Below are 10254 nucleotides of genomic sequence, written 5' to 3'. Positions count from 1 at the left end.
AAGTGAAGCGAATTTTTATTTAATAGAAATAGAACTTGAATATTCGATTAGAATTACGAGTGTTTATGCGTTTATTTTTATTCTCACAGAATCTGAATGTAGGAAATGAAAATTTATAAAGTGTATATGATTCGGAAAAAGTGTTAGAAGTATAGTATTTTGCGTGATTGTTTGAATAAAGCAAATTTTTATTTTAACTCTTTCGAGAATTTTTTTCAATCATAAATTCAGTACTATAGTATTATAACTTATTATAAATTAAAGAAAATAGAATCTATTTTTAAAATTCGATCTCATTTGCAACAAATTTCGCATTTATCTTTTCTTTTAATTTTTAATCTTTAATTTTTCTATCTTTTTAGGTATATCAAGTAAATATAAATATAAATACAAATATGGCTCACAAGTGAATTTTGCAAAATTTCGTTTAGAGAATACGATTTCATGAAAGAATGTATGTGGTAATTTGATTCGCAATCGAAAAAGAAAGAAAGAGCCGGAAAGCGGATGACTTTGTCGCAGCGACGAAATCGAGTCTATGGTAGAAGGGTTGGCATTAACGAGACCGGCACGCATTAGCTTTGCCCTGCAATATTAAACAGAGCACGAGTGTTTTCCACCAAACTTGGCCAGGACCGTACCAGCTATCGATTTTAACCCGTAGAATGGACGAGGTCATCTCTCTATGCTCGTTTTCGTTTTGACGCGAGCTTTTTCTTTCTTATCAACGTCTTTCCTCGATAAGGATACCAATATATTTAATAAGTAAAATTCTCGAAATAATTGCTCAAATAATTTTCACAAGACACTGTGATAATTTTCACTCCTAATCTATTAATGCAAAATAACTCTTGATGATAATTTTTAAAAGTTTTACTATTATCGATTGGAGGCATTTACAATGTATTTAGGAGAAAATATTCTCGAGAATTTTTATTTCTTAAAAATCTATTCTATAGCCGTTAAATTATTCTCTCCTCGTCGAGAGTGTTTTTCTTTCTTCGTTTTTCTTTCTCATTGTTACATTTGGCAAATTTTCAGTCGCTTATGAAGCTTTAACGGATTGCGCGGTCTGCACACCGGCTCGGGTCACGACGGGAGTAGAAGATGAAATATTCAAGTGCTTTCCATTAACGGGACCGGTTTATACTTATCAAGGCTAAAGTCAAAGGGGTGGTTCGGCCAGTCACGCTTCGGTAGAAAATAAAGGGTAGCTGGTTTCTGCCTTTGCAACATCGGACAGATAGAAGGTGGACAAAAAGTGTCAATCGTGTCGGCGGATTGGTCGATGGCCTACTGGATTGTTTCATCAAGTATATATCCCCGTCATTTCTTTAATTTCCTTTTCAACGACATTTCTAAAAATTTTTTATTCAAAATTATAATTCTTTCGACGAGAAATAATAAAATTAATGTAAGAAATTAAAAGAAATATTTCGAAATTTCAGATAGAATTATATTAATCAAAGAGAGCGGAATAAAGAGCGGAAAAGAAATGAACCGAAGTTGGCCGTGATGGATTACGGATAACGGTTGATGGACAATGGACCCAGGAGAACAGGTCGGTAGAAATAAGCGGAAGAGAGCGGGGTTGGTACAGCTCCCGTATGGGGCGTAATAGTTTAATTCATATGTAAATGGAGTGGCGAAGCACGGGAGAAAAGTCGCAGGACTACGTGGAAATGGCGTGTAAGTGATTCGTACACATGTATGGCTGACCTCGTAAATCTGGAACGGGATACCCTACGTAATTAGAATTACACCCTCGACTAACGACTATCACGCGCCATAACGACTCTCTTTTCTTTCCAGTAGCCACGTCCTTTATCCGTCTTCGTCCACTCTTTTTTGATATATCTCTCAGGTATGTACGCACCATATAACCGTTATTACTACTATTATTTTAAATTTTAAACTTTCCACAATTAAAATTATAATAATATTTTCCAGACTCGAGAAATTATTTTTAATTTTTACCTTACACCGTTCACGAAGCTTAAGTTTAAAAAATTTTGGATATTGGAAAATTTTTATTACGCAAACTGATATACTTTTTTTAGAGTATAATCGCAGTAAGTACAAAAAATAGCGTATTATATGCAGCATCAATTTGAATTACTACATATACTACTCCTATTTCTGAAACGCATATTTTCTAATTACTTCTTTTAATTTATACATTCCTTTTACCTCTACTAAATTTTAAAAATTATATCAGTTTCTTTTATCCAAATGAATCTGTATGCCAATCGATTAAAATAATCTGTTATGATCCCACTAGGTGTAATCAAGAAAGGATAAGGACACGATCATTTACAATTAAGACACGAGAGAAGAGAAAGAAGAGACTTGGAGACTAGAGCTAAGGACACAGATACGTAGGAAGGAGTCAACGGCGGACACAGGTCCGGCAATTAGTTTAACCGAACCGCGGCGAGCGGATCATCGTCGACAGAGAGTTTCGCGTAGTATGTACGCCCGTCCGTATACCGTGATTTATGTTTGCCATACATTACCCACCGAATAATCCCACGAAAGGGTATACCGCGCGCGAGACATCCCCCAGGCACGACGCCTAGCCCTTTCGTCGGAGGGTCGGTTACGCGACGCACACGCCGTTTAACCGCTACTCGCTGATCGCTCTATCTGTTTCAATTAAAACTGCGCTCGTCACTCGCGTGGAACGCTGCTCGAGCCCATGGAAAAAGAGTGGAAGAAAGATTTTGAATTAACGCGTACGTATTTTCTAGATTTCTTTCTTTGTAAATTATGTAATGAGTTATTGCCTCTGAAAGTTGCATATGATGGTATTCATATCTATTTTTGTACCTTAACATTAAAATTACTTATAACGGAGTTTTGATAGTTGCAGAGAATCCATAAGGAAATTTTGTATAAATAATATTCCAATTTCCAAAAGTCATCGACTAAAAATATTATCAATATCTACTTTTTTCTGGATTCAAAATACAGATATATATATCATGTAATACACGATGAATAAGCGTTATGAATATGTACAGAATAAATAGCATATGAGCCATCACAATTAAATTAGAGACGCGCAGAGTAATCAACATTCAACTTACTTAACCTATTTTTCCCACATTAACTAGAAACATCAATAACGATCTCTTTTCGTTTCAGGCGTCACCGATTTCCAAGAAGAAAAAGAAGAAGACCAAAACACTCGTTTCGAGATGCACCGCGAACAATCGACATCGCGACTTACTAGATACAAGCGATCACAATTGCACGGTTTTAGAAAACAGGTAGCACAGTCTTTGTCCCCGATGTTCCTTGCCATTAACCGTCTGGATTAGGCACTCGGGTTGCGCGAACCTCGCCCGTTACCTTCTCTCTAAATGGCGGTACTCGGCGGAAGCAGTCATTTGCGATAAGGGCTCGTTTTCGCGCGAAGAACACGCCACGAACATACGCCACTTTCTTTCGTTCCCTTGTATCGTGCTGCAAGTGGCCGTGGAGAAGGGAGAAATAGCGCGAAACGAGGGTGAAAATAGCCGCGGAAAAACGGATATGGTCGCGGTGGCCTTGTCGGGTTGCATTCGCGCGGCGCGCATCCGTGGAGCGGTGGAGGGGGGAGGGAGTGGTGGGGCGGGGAGGAAGCGGCTCAAAGTTGGAGAAGAGGTACAAAGGAGTTGCGATGGAGCGGGCGATATCGACTGCCGAGAGCGAAACGGAAGTGAATAGCGACGTCACGGCCGATGGTGCTTTCAAAGGGAGCGCAAGATTTGGGCTAAGGCCGGTGACACGAGATACGTTAAAGATTTTTAACAATAATTTAATGGTAGTAATAATTTTGTAAATAAGCAAATTTTTCTTATACCTGTCTGCATTAATAATCGTTAATCATTTTGTTCCAGATAATTTTAATAACAACCTCTTAAGTACTTGAGAGTGTGAAATGATCTGAATATTTTTGGCTGGTTAAGTGAATAGCGACGTCACGGCCGATGGTGCTTTCAAAGGGAGCGCAAGATTTGGGCTAAGGCCGGTGACACGAGATACGTTAAAGATTTTTAACAATAATTTAATGGTAGTAATAATTTTGTAAATAAGCAAATTTTTCTTATACCTGTCTGCATTAATAATCGTTAATCATTTTGTTCCAGATAATTTTAATAACAACCTCTTAAGTACTTGAGAGTGTGAAATGATCTGAATATTTTTGGCTGGTTAAGTAATACCAGCAGGATGAGAACACTGATCAATGATCCATCATCGATAGTCTAAGAAAATTTACGTTGATCAATAATACATCGTTTATCATGAATTCACAAGAGTCCAAGGAAACATTTAATCAATAATAAATCGTCTATTCGCGACGAAAGAAACGAACGAATCAAATTGAGAATTTATGTACGAGTATCGATATTTAAGAAAATTAATAACTCGAGACAAATGAAAGAAACGATTTCCCCGATTGACACGGGAGCAAAGTCAGAATCGGGATAATACATACGGTCTGGGTACTGTGGCGTGGCGGGGTGCGTTGCGATCGAGCTAAGGCGCTGGGGAGCAATTCCCTTAAATGCCCTGTCGTCCGCAAAAAGCCACTTCGTGTAAAAAACAGCCCGGCTTGGTGCGTTCGTGCGAGTTCCCTCGTTCGGTCTATCGCGTTTCGCCCTCTCTTTCTCCTTCTCCGGATTATATTAGTCTTTATGGCATCGATAAAGTGCACCGTCGATTCCTCTACTTTTCCGCGGTTGCTCGACCCTCCTATTCGACCCCGATCGAGCGCCTCTTTCAGCCCACTGTCTGAATTTGACGTTTCACTGACCTTCTCTGTGATTTCCTTTTTTCTTTCTTTTTCTCCACCTCCAAGAGGTGAGGGGGAGAAGAGAGGGTTTTGAGTAAGATTGCGATTACCGAAAGTTCTCGAAAGTAAGTGAAAATGTATAATGTATAAGAGGGAGAAGTATCGACTGCGTGTCTTTTTAAGAAATTTTACAGAATTTGGATACGGAAACTCGCATCGAACAAAATATTTTCTTATCTAGAAAAATAATTTTTTTCAAATCTTCAAAGATCTCTTCCTGGAAAGAATAAAAATTATCATTAAAATGAATTATTATTACCGATATATATGCACGCTTATTTAATCACTTATATTTTTATATTGAATCGAGACGAATTAATATTACCGATATATATGCACGCTTATTTAAATCACTTATATTTTTATATTGAATCGAGACGAATCGGATCGAACGTTTCTGGTCAACGTTTTTCAGACTCGTCAATAAAATCGGTTGGAATCGATGATCTCGCGGTTGAAATTGAACGAGCCGCGATATTTCCAATATTTGAAGCCACGACGGAAATCGCAGTCGCTTCAGGAAATGAAACGTGTGTCTAATTTCCAATGCTCGTTCTACGCCCGCGTATAATCACATTCGTGTCCGCGTTCCCTTCCTACGACCCTTTTTCCGTGCACAGCGCGACCCATCCATCGCCTCATCATCGAAATTCGCTCGTCTTTTGGTTGCACGAAAAAAAAAAAAAAAAGAAAAAAAGGAACAAAAATGAAAAAGAAACGGCCATTCTCCTTACTTATCCTCGTTTATTATTATCGATCAGATCGTTTACTTTGTATAAGAGAGAACGATAAAATAAATTAAAAAATATAACATTCGTATTATTTCTAAAAAAAAAAAAATTTTGAATAAGGTGTAAACTTCATCTATCGAATTATTCCATTCAATGTTATATATCATTTTTTATTGTACAAATCTGTCGTATATATACGTACAGAAAAGTTACGCACAAAATAATTATCGATATTATTATTCGATGTTATTATCGATATTGAATTTTCAACAGAAAAAAAAAAAAAATACGTATCCATTTTATTCGATAAAAATTATTTCAAAAATTGTAAACGTACGAATTGTCGCTTTCTCTCTTTCTCTCTCTCTCTCGCAGGCACGTTCCGCGCGTAAACATCCATTAACGTTTCTATTTTGGAAGGGGAAGCAAGAGCAAGGAGAACAAAACAAGGGGAAATCGTTGATCGTTCGCCATTGTCTCGTCGATCCTCGCCGGCGAAACACCTCGATCCGCCTTCCGTTTCCGTTACTTCGATACACGTTCCAAGGTTGATGGAAAGCGTACGCTGTTTCGCGAATGGAATCGACGGATCGCGAGAAGGAGAGGAGGAAATACCCATCCTGCCCTCATCCCACGCGTTATATGCGTATGCGGTGGAATGAAAGTGGCCGATCCGCCGCATTATCGTCTATCGAAAAAATATGAATAAGCTTTCCAATTTCCGACGTTTCGTGACATTTCGCCGGGAGGAGGGTGGCCGGTGGCGGCGTTTTCAATGAGACGAGAACGATACAGCGGAACGCCATCCGATATTTCGTTCGCCGCATACGAGATCTCACGCTTTTGCCATGCGTGTCGGTAAGGAGGAGAGGTGGTTTTCTTTGTGGATACACAAAGCTTCGCTCGATAATGGTAGGTAGACTCGTAAGTTTTAAGCAAGTGTGGTTATGATTGATATCTTTGAATGATAGTTTAGTTGTTACATATATGATCACGTATGTGTGTACAATATGAGTATAATTTAGTTGGTTATCATTTCGCGCGTTTCTTATCTTTCATAATGACAAGTTTAACGAAATTTCGAGTTACGATAATTTTTACGATTGATAAATAGTTTTGTAGATTTTTTTTTATAGAAAATAACGAGTAATATAATATGTGATATAATGATATATTTTTTTCGTATTTTCATTCATATATTTCAGCATTTCCAAACATCAAAGTTTCGAGCGTTACGACACTTTCCTAGCTTATCCAATTAGTTTTCCAATTTAATTATCTCGCAATCGCGGATAATAAATTGATCGTAAGAGATGGAGGAAAAATTCGAAAATTGGAGAGGAGGCAGCCCAGTCCAGTTTCGTTCCAAAGCTCACGATCGCTTTAGGAAGGAATGTTTAAGAGTGATTTTATAGTGTCCGGCGCAGAGGTCAACCTATCCTCGGATACATCACCCCAAACCCTTGTGTCTTCTTGATGGATCGCGGTTCTCGTCCCCATTCTCCTTCCTCCACCCTCATCCTCCCTTACCCTTACGCTTCTCTCCACTTGCTCCGCGCCATCACACCCTTCACCGTCGATTTCTCATCCCTTCCGATGGATTATGCATCGCTTTTATCTCTCTCTCTCTCTCCTTGTATCGATTACCATCGATCGAAATTTCGAAAATTTCTTAAATCGTAGTGATTCTCCACCGTTGATTATGCATCCAGTCCCTTATCTCTCTCTCTCTCTCCCGCGAGAAGAGAAGGAAAATTACTTCACTCCTCGATAATTCGATCCACTATCCACCGATTTTACCATCGATCCCATTTTCGATCACATTATTCATTCACCGATTTCGTCCTTCGATAAATCATTTACAGTATTTTTCCACTCTCTCTCTGTTCACGCCACAACATTTTCACTCCCTCGATTTCTCTGTTCCGATAGATGGCGCGCATCGTAATCTTATTCCCTACTCCCCCACTCTTACTTCTCTTACTCTCCTCCCTCCTCTCCCGAGTACACTACAATCGACCACGATCGATTTACTTCGCGAGCGATCACGAAAATCGATTTCGAGAACGAAAACGAAAACGAGAAAAGGGAAACGAAGGTGAGGAGTGAAAAGGAGCAGCTGGGGGATAACTCGAGAAGGAGACACGCTCACGTTCGGCCGAAGTATCCTGTGCAATTTCTCCACGGGGAAGACGTGTACCTCGTCCCGAACCTCGCGTCTTTTTTACTTTGAAATTCCGTCGATACATCACGCCTCTGAAACTCGCCTCGCTCCGCCCCCGCCACCTCCACGCTCCGCCTTGCCACAGCCGGCCAACCTTTCCTTCCTTGCCTTCTTTCACCTTTCTCGCTCCTCTTGCCACGCTTCTTCTTCTTCTTCTTCTCCTCCTCCTCCTGTCTTCCCTGTATGCGTTGTACACCCTTGTCGCCGATTTTCGCGCACCACTGATTTTCCTCCCCTCTCTTCCCCTCCCCTTGATTGAAGGTGATCTTTGATAAAGTAAATGTCTCGACGGCAGGTGAATGTAAATTTTCGAATATAGATAGATTGATTCTCTTCGCGTGATAATCCTTGATCGATGATAAAGCAAAATCCGATGACAGTTGAGTATAGATATTTTATCTATTTTGATGAATATCAGATATTCGGATAATTGGAGTTTTTTTGGATTAGGTGAATTTATAAAGTAATAATCTAATCTATGATAAATAAAGAAATTATATTTAAATAATTTTTTGAATTTAGATTTTGGTAGTGATCAGACTTAAAGAAAAGTTTGTTTGATGCGACACGTAAGAATTTTTTTCACGTTATTCGATTGAAAATGTGTCGAGAAAAAGAAAAGAAAGAAGGAGAACAATAAAGTTTCGTAAAATTAAACGAACGATGAAAATAAATTTGAAAAGATCGGAAAATTTAAGAGCGACGATTTAATTAAGAAAACTTTCGAAAAATGAAAGAAAATCTTCGCGGGCGAATATCTGGTGCGGATAAAAAAAAAGGGGGGAGAAAAATCATCGTCTAAAATAGAAGACAAAAAGAAAGGAACTTGACGGACTATCGATTAGCTGTCGTTTTATTTGGGAAAAGTAAAAGAAGAACGGGCTCTGGGGAGTTGGCAGAGTCGAGACGGATCCTCGAACCTCTGGCAGGTTACACGGGAATACTCCTAAAATCGTCTTCGATTTCGTCGGATTCTCTCTTCGAAGCCAGTTCGTCACCGAAAGAGACGTTAAACCTCCGCCATATCTGCGAGGATATTCAAATTCAAGGTTAACACTCTTTATATAACACTAATTAAAAATAATAAACTTGTTAAAAGACGACGAAACGTTATCAATACATTAATAAAAATATCAAAGATAATAAACGAATCGTTTATACGTAAAGAGGAAAGAATTCGCGGATATCGAGGTTATGAATCGTCCAATATGCGTGAAGTCGAGATCATTTTTAGGTTAGGTTAAGAGTTACCAGTTTGCATATTTATTCGTCGTCCAAGATGTCCAAGTATGTCGTTTTTAGGTCGATCCCGCATGCGTGGCTCTTTTAATTAAACCAACCATTCTCAGTGAAGGTTTATCGACCTCGTGAGAATAATTCAAGTCGAGCGAACGCGCGTTAAACACCCTCATAATCGTAACGCGCCTTACAGTTGCCTCTATCGTGAGCCGCCGTCTTGCCAGCACTTTCCACTTTTCCACTTTTCCCCCTCCACTCATTCTCTCGAATCGAAAGGATTTTTTCGTAACTGTTACAATTAAATCTTCAAACAAAATCTTCTGATCGTACGTGTATCGAAAACAATTCGAAATATCGCATAAACGGTTCGACTGGTGTTTCGAAATCGAAAAGAAAGAAAGAGAGAGAGAGAAACGGAGGGAGAGGGAGAGGGAATGGCCCGGTTGCCAAGTGGCCGCTCATTCTGGAACGGTCGATGAATAGGATCGGGATACGAATCGTCTCGAGATAAAAGGGGCAGTTTGGGTGGTCCTCAATTGGACGGGGCCGTTTGCATGTTAGCAAGCAGTCGACTTAAGCCCGTTGTCCGTTAATTTGCCTTTGAATTGAGGCAATCGTTTAATAACGCGGCTATTTCGACATGCGGACCTTGTTGTTACGCGTTTTAAAAGACGACGGAATACCCATATTGCTCGGATCACTCGCGCATCGGTTAAAATTCTTCTCCATTTTTCCGTAAGCGTGTACGAAAAACTCGTTGATAATTAAAATTCCTTTCTATAGAGAATAATAGCAATAGGTATCGATACAAATAAAAGGAAAGATCGAGGTGGATCGATCTCGATTGGAAACGGATCTCGTGTCAAGTGTGAAAGAGAAGAGAATTGGGTGGCTGGCTCGGAGGAGTAGTGGGCACGACTAACAAGATAATTAAGAGTAGGAGCACTCGGTCGAGTTTTTTGTTGGTCGCGTGCTCGTGTCAACTCGTGTCGGACCTCCTCCCTCCCTCCACTCCCCTCTCCACACTATTTTTCTTCCTCCCGTACAAATATTTTATACGCTCACGTATACGAACCTTGAATCTCTCTCTCTTTCTTTCTCTCTTACGAAGTAAAAATAAAATTTCTTTATTTATCGTTCGTTGTTGTATATGCTTTTTTCTTTTTGCTATATTTCCTTCGATCGCAATAGAATATTAATTACCATAGTATCTTTCGTAC

The 10254-nt window shown here is 39.3% G+C and overlaps 2 long non-coding RNA genes across 2 annotated transcripts; one reads left to right on the top strand and one right to left on the bottom strand.

The window, feature by feature from the left end:
• The first annotated feature begins 314 nt into the window (after positions 1-314).
• Positions 315-6743, top strand: LOC114577776 (uncharacterized). Its single transcript, XR_009830318.1, has 8 exons — positions 315-1313; positions 1449-1689; positions 1813-1864; positions 1951-2072; positions 2282-2735; positions 3148-3808; positions 3885-4057; positions 4134-6743. It is a non-coding gene; the product is annotated as an uncharacterized LOC114577776 (long non-coding RNA).
• LOC114578167 (uncharacterized) lies at positions 6724-10042 on the bottom strand. The gene is made up of 2 exons (XR_003698869.2): positions 9047-10042; positions 6724-8821 (listed from the first exon to the last, which is right to left on the bottom strand). It is a non-coding gene; the product is annotated as an uncharacterized LOC114578167 (long non-coding RNA).
• Positions 10043-10254: the final 212 nt, after the last annotated feature.

Source organism: Apis cerana, linkage group LG6 (genome assembly GCF_029169275.1).
Source record: "Apis cerana isolate GH-2021 linkage group LG6, AcerK_1.0, whole genome shotgun sequence".
NCBI classification, from domain to species: Eukaryota; Metazoa; Arthropoda; class Insecta; order Hymenoptera; family Apidae; genus Apis; species Apis cerana.
Note: the sequence above shows the minus strand (reverse complement) of the source record. Positions and strands in the feature narration are given on the sequence as shown.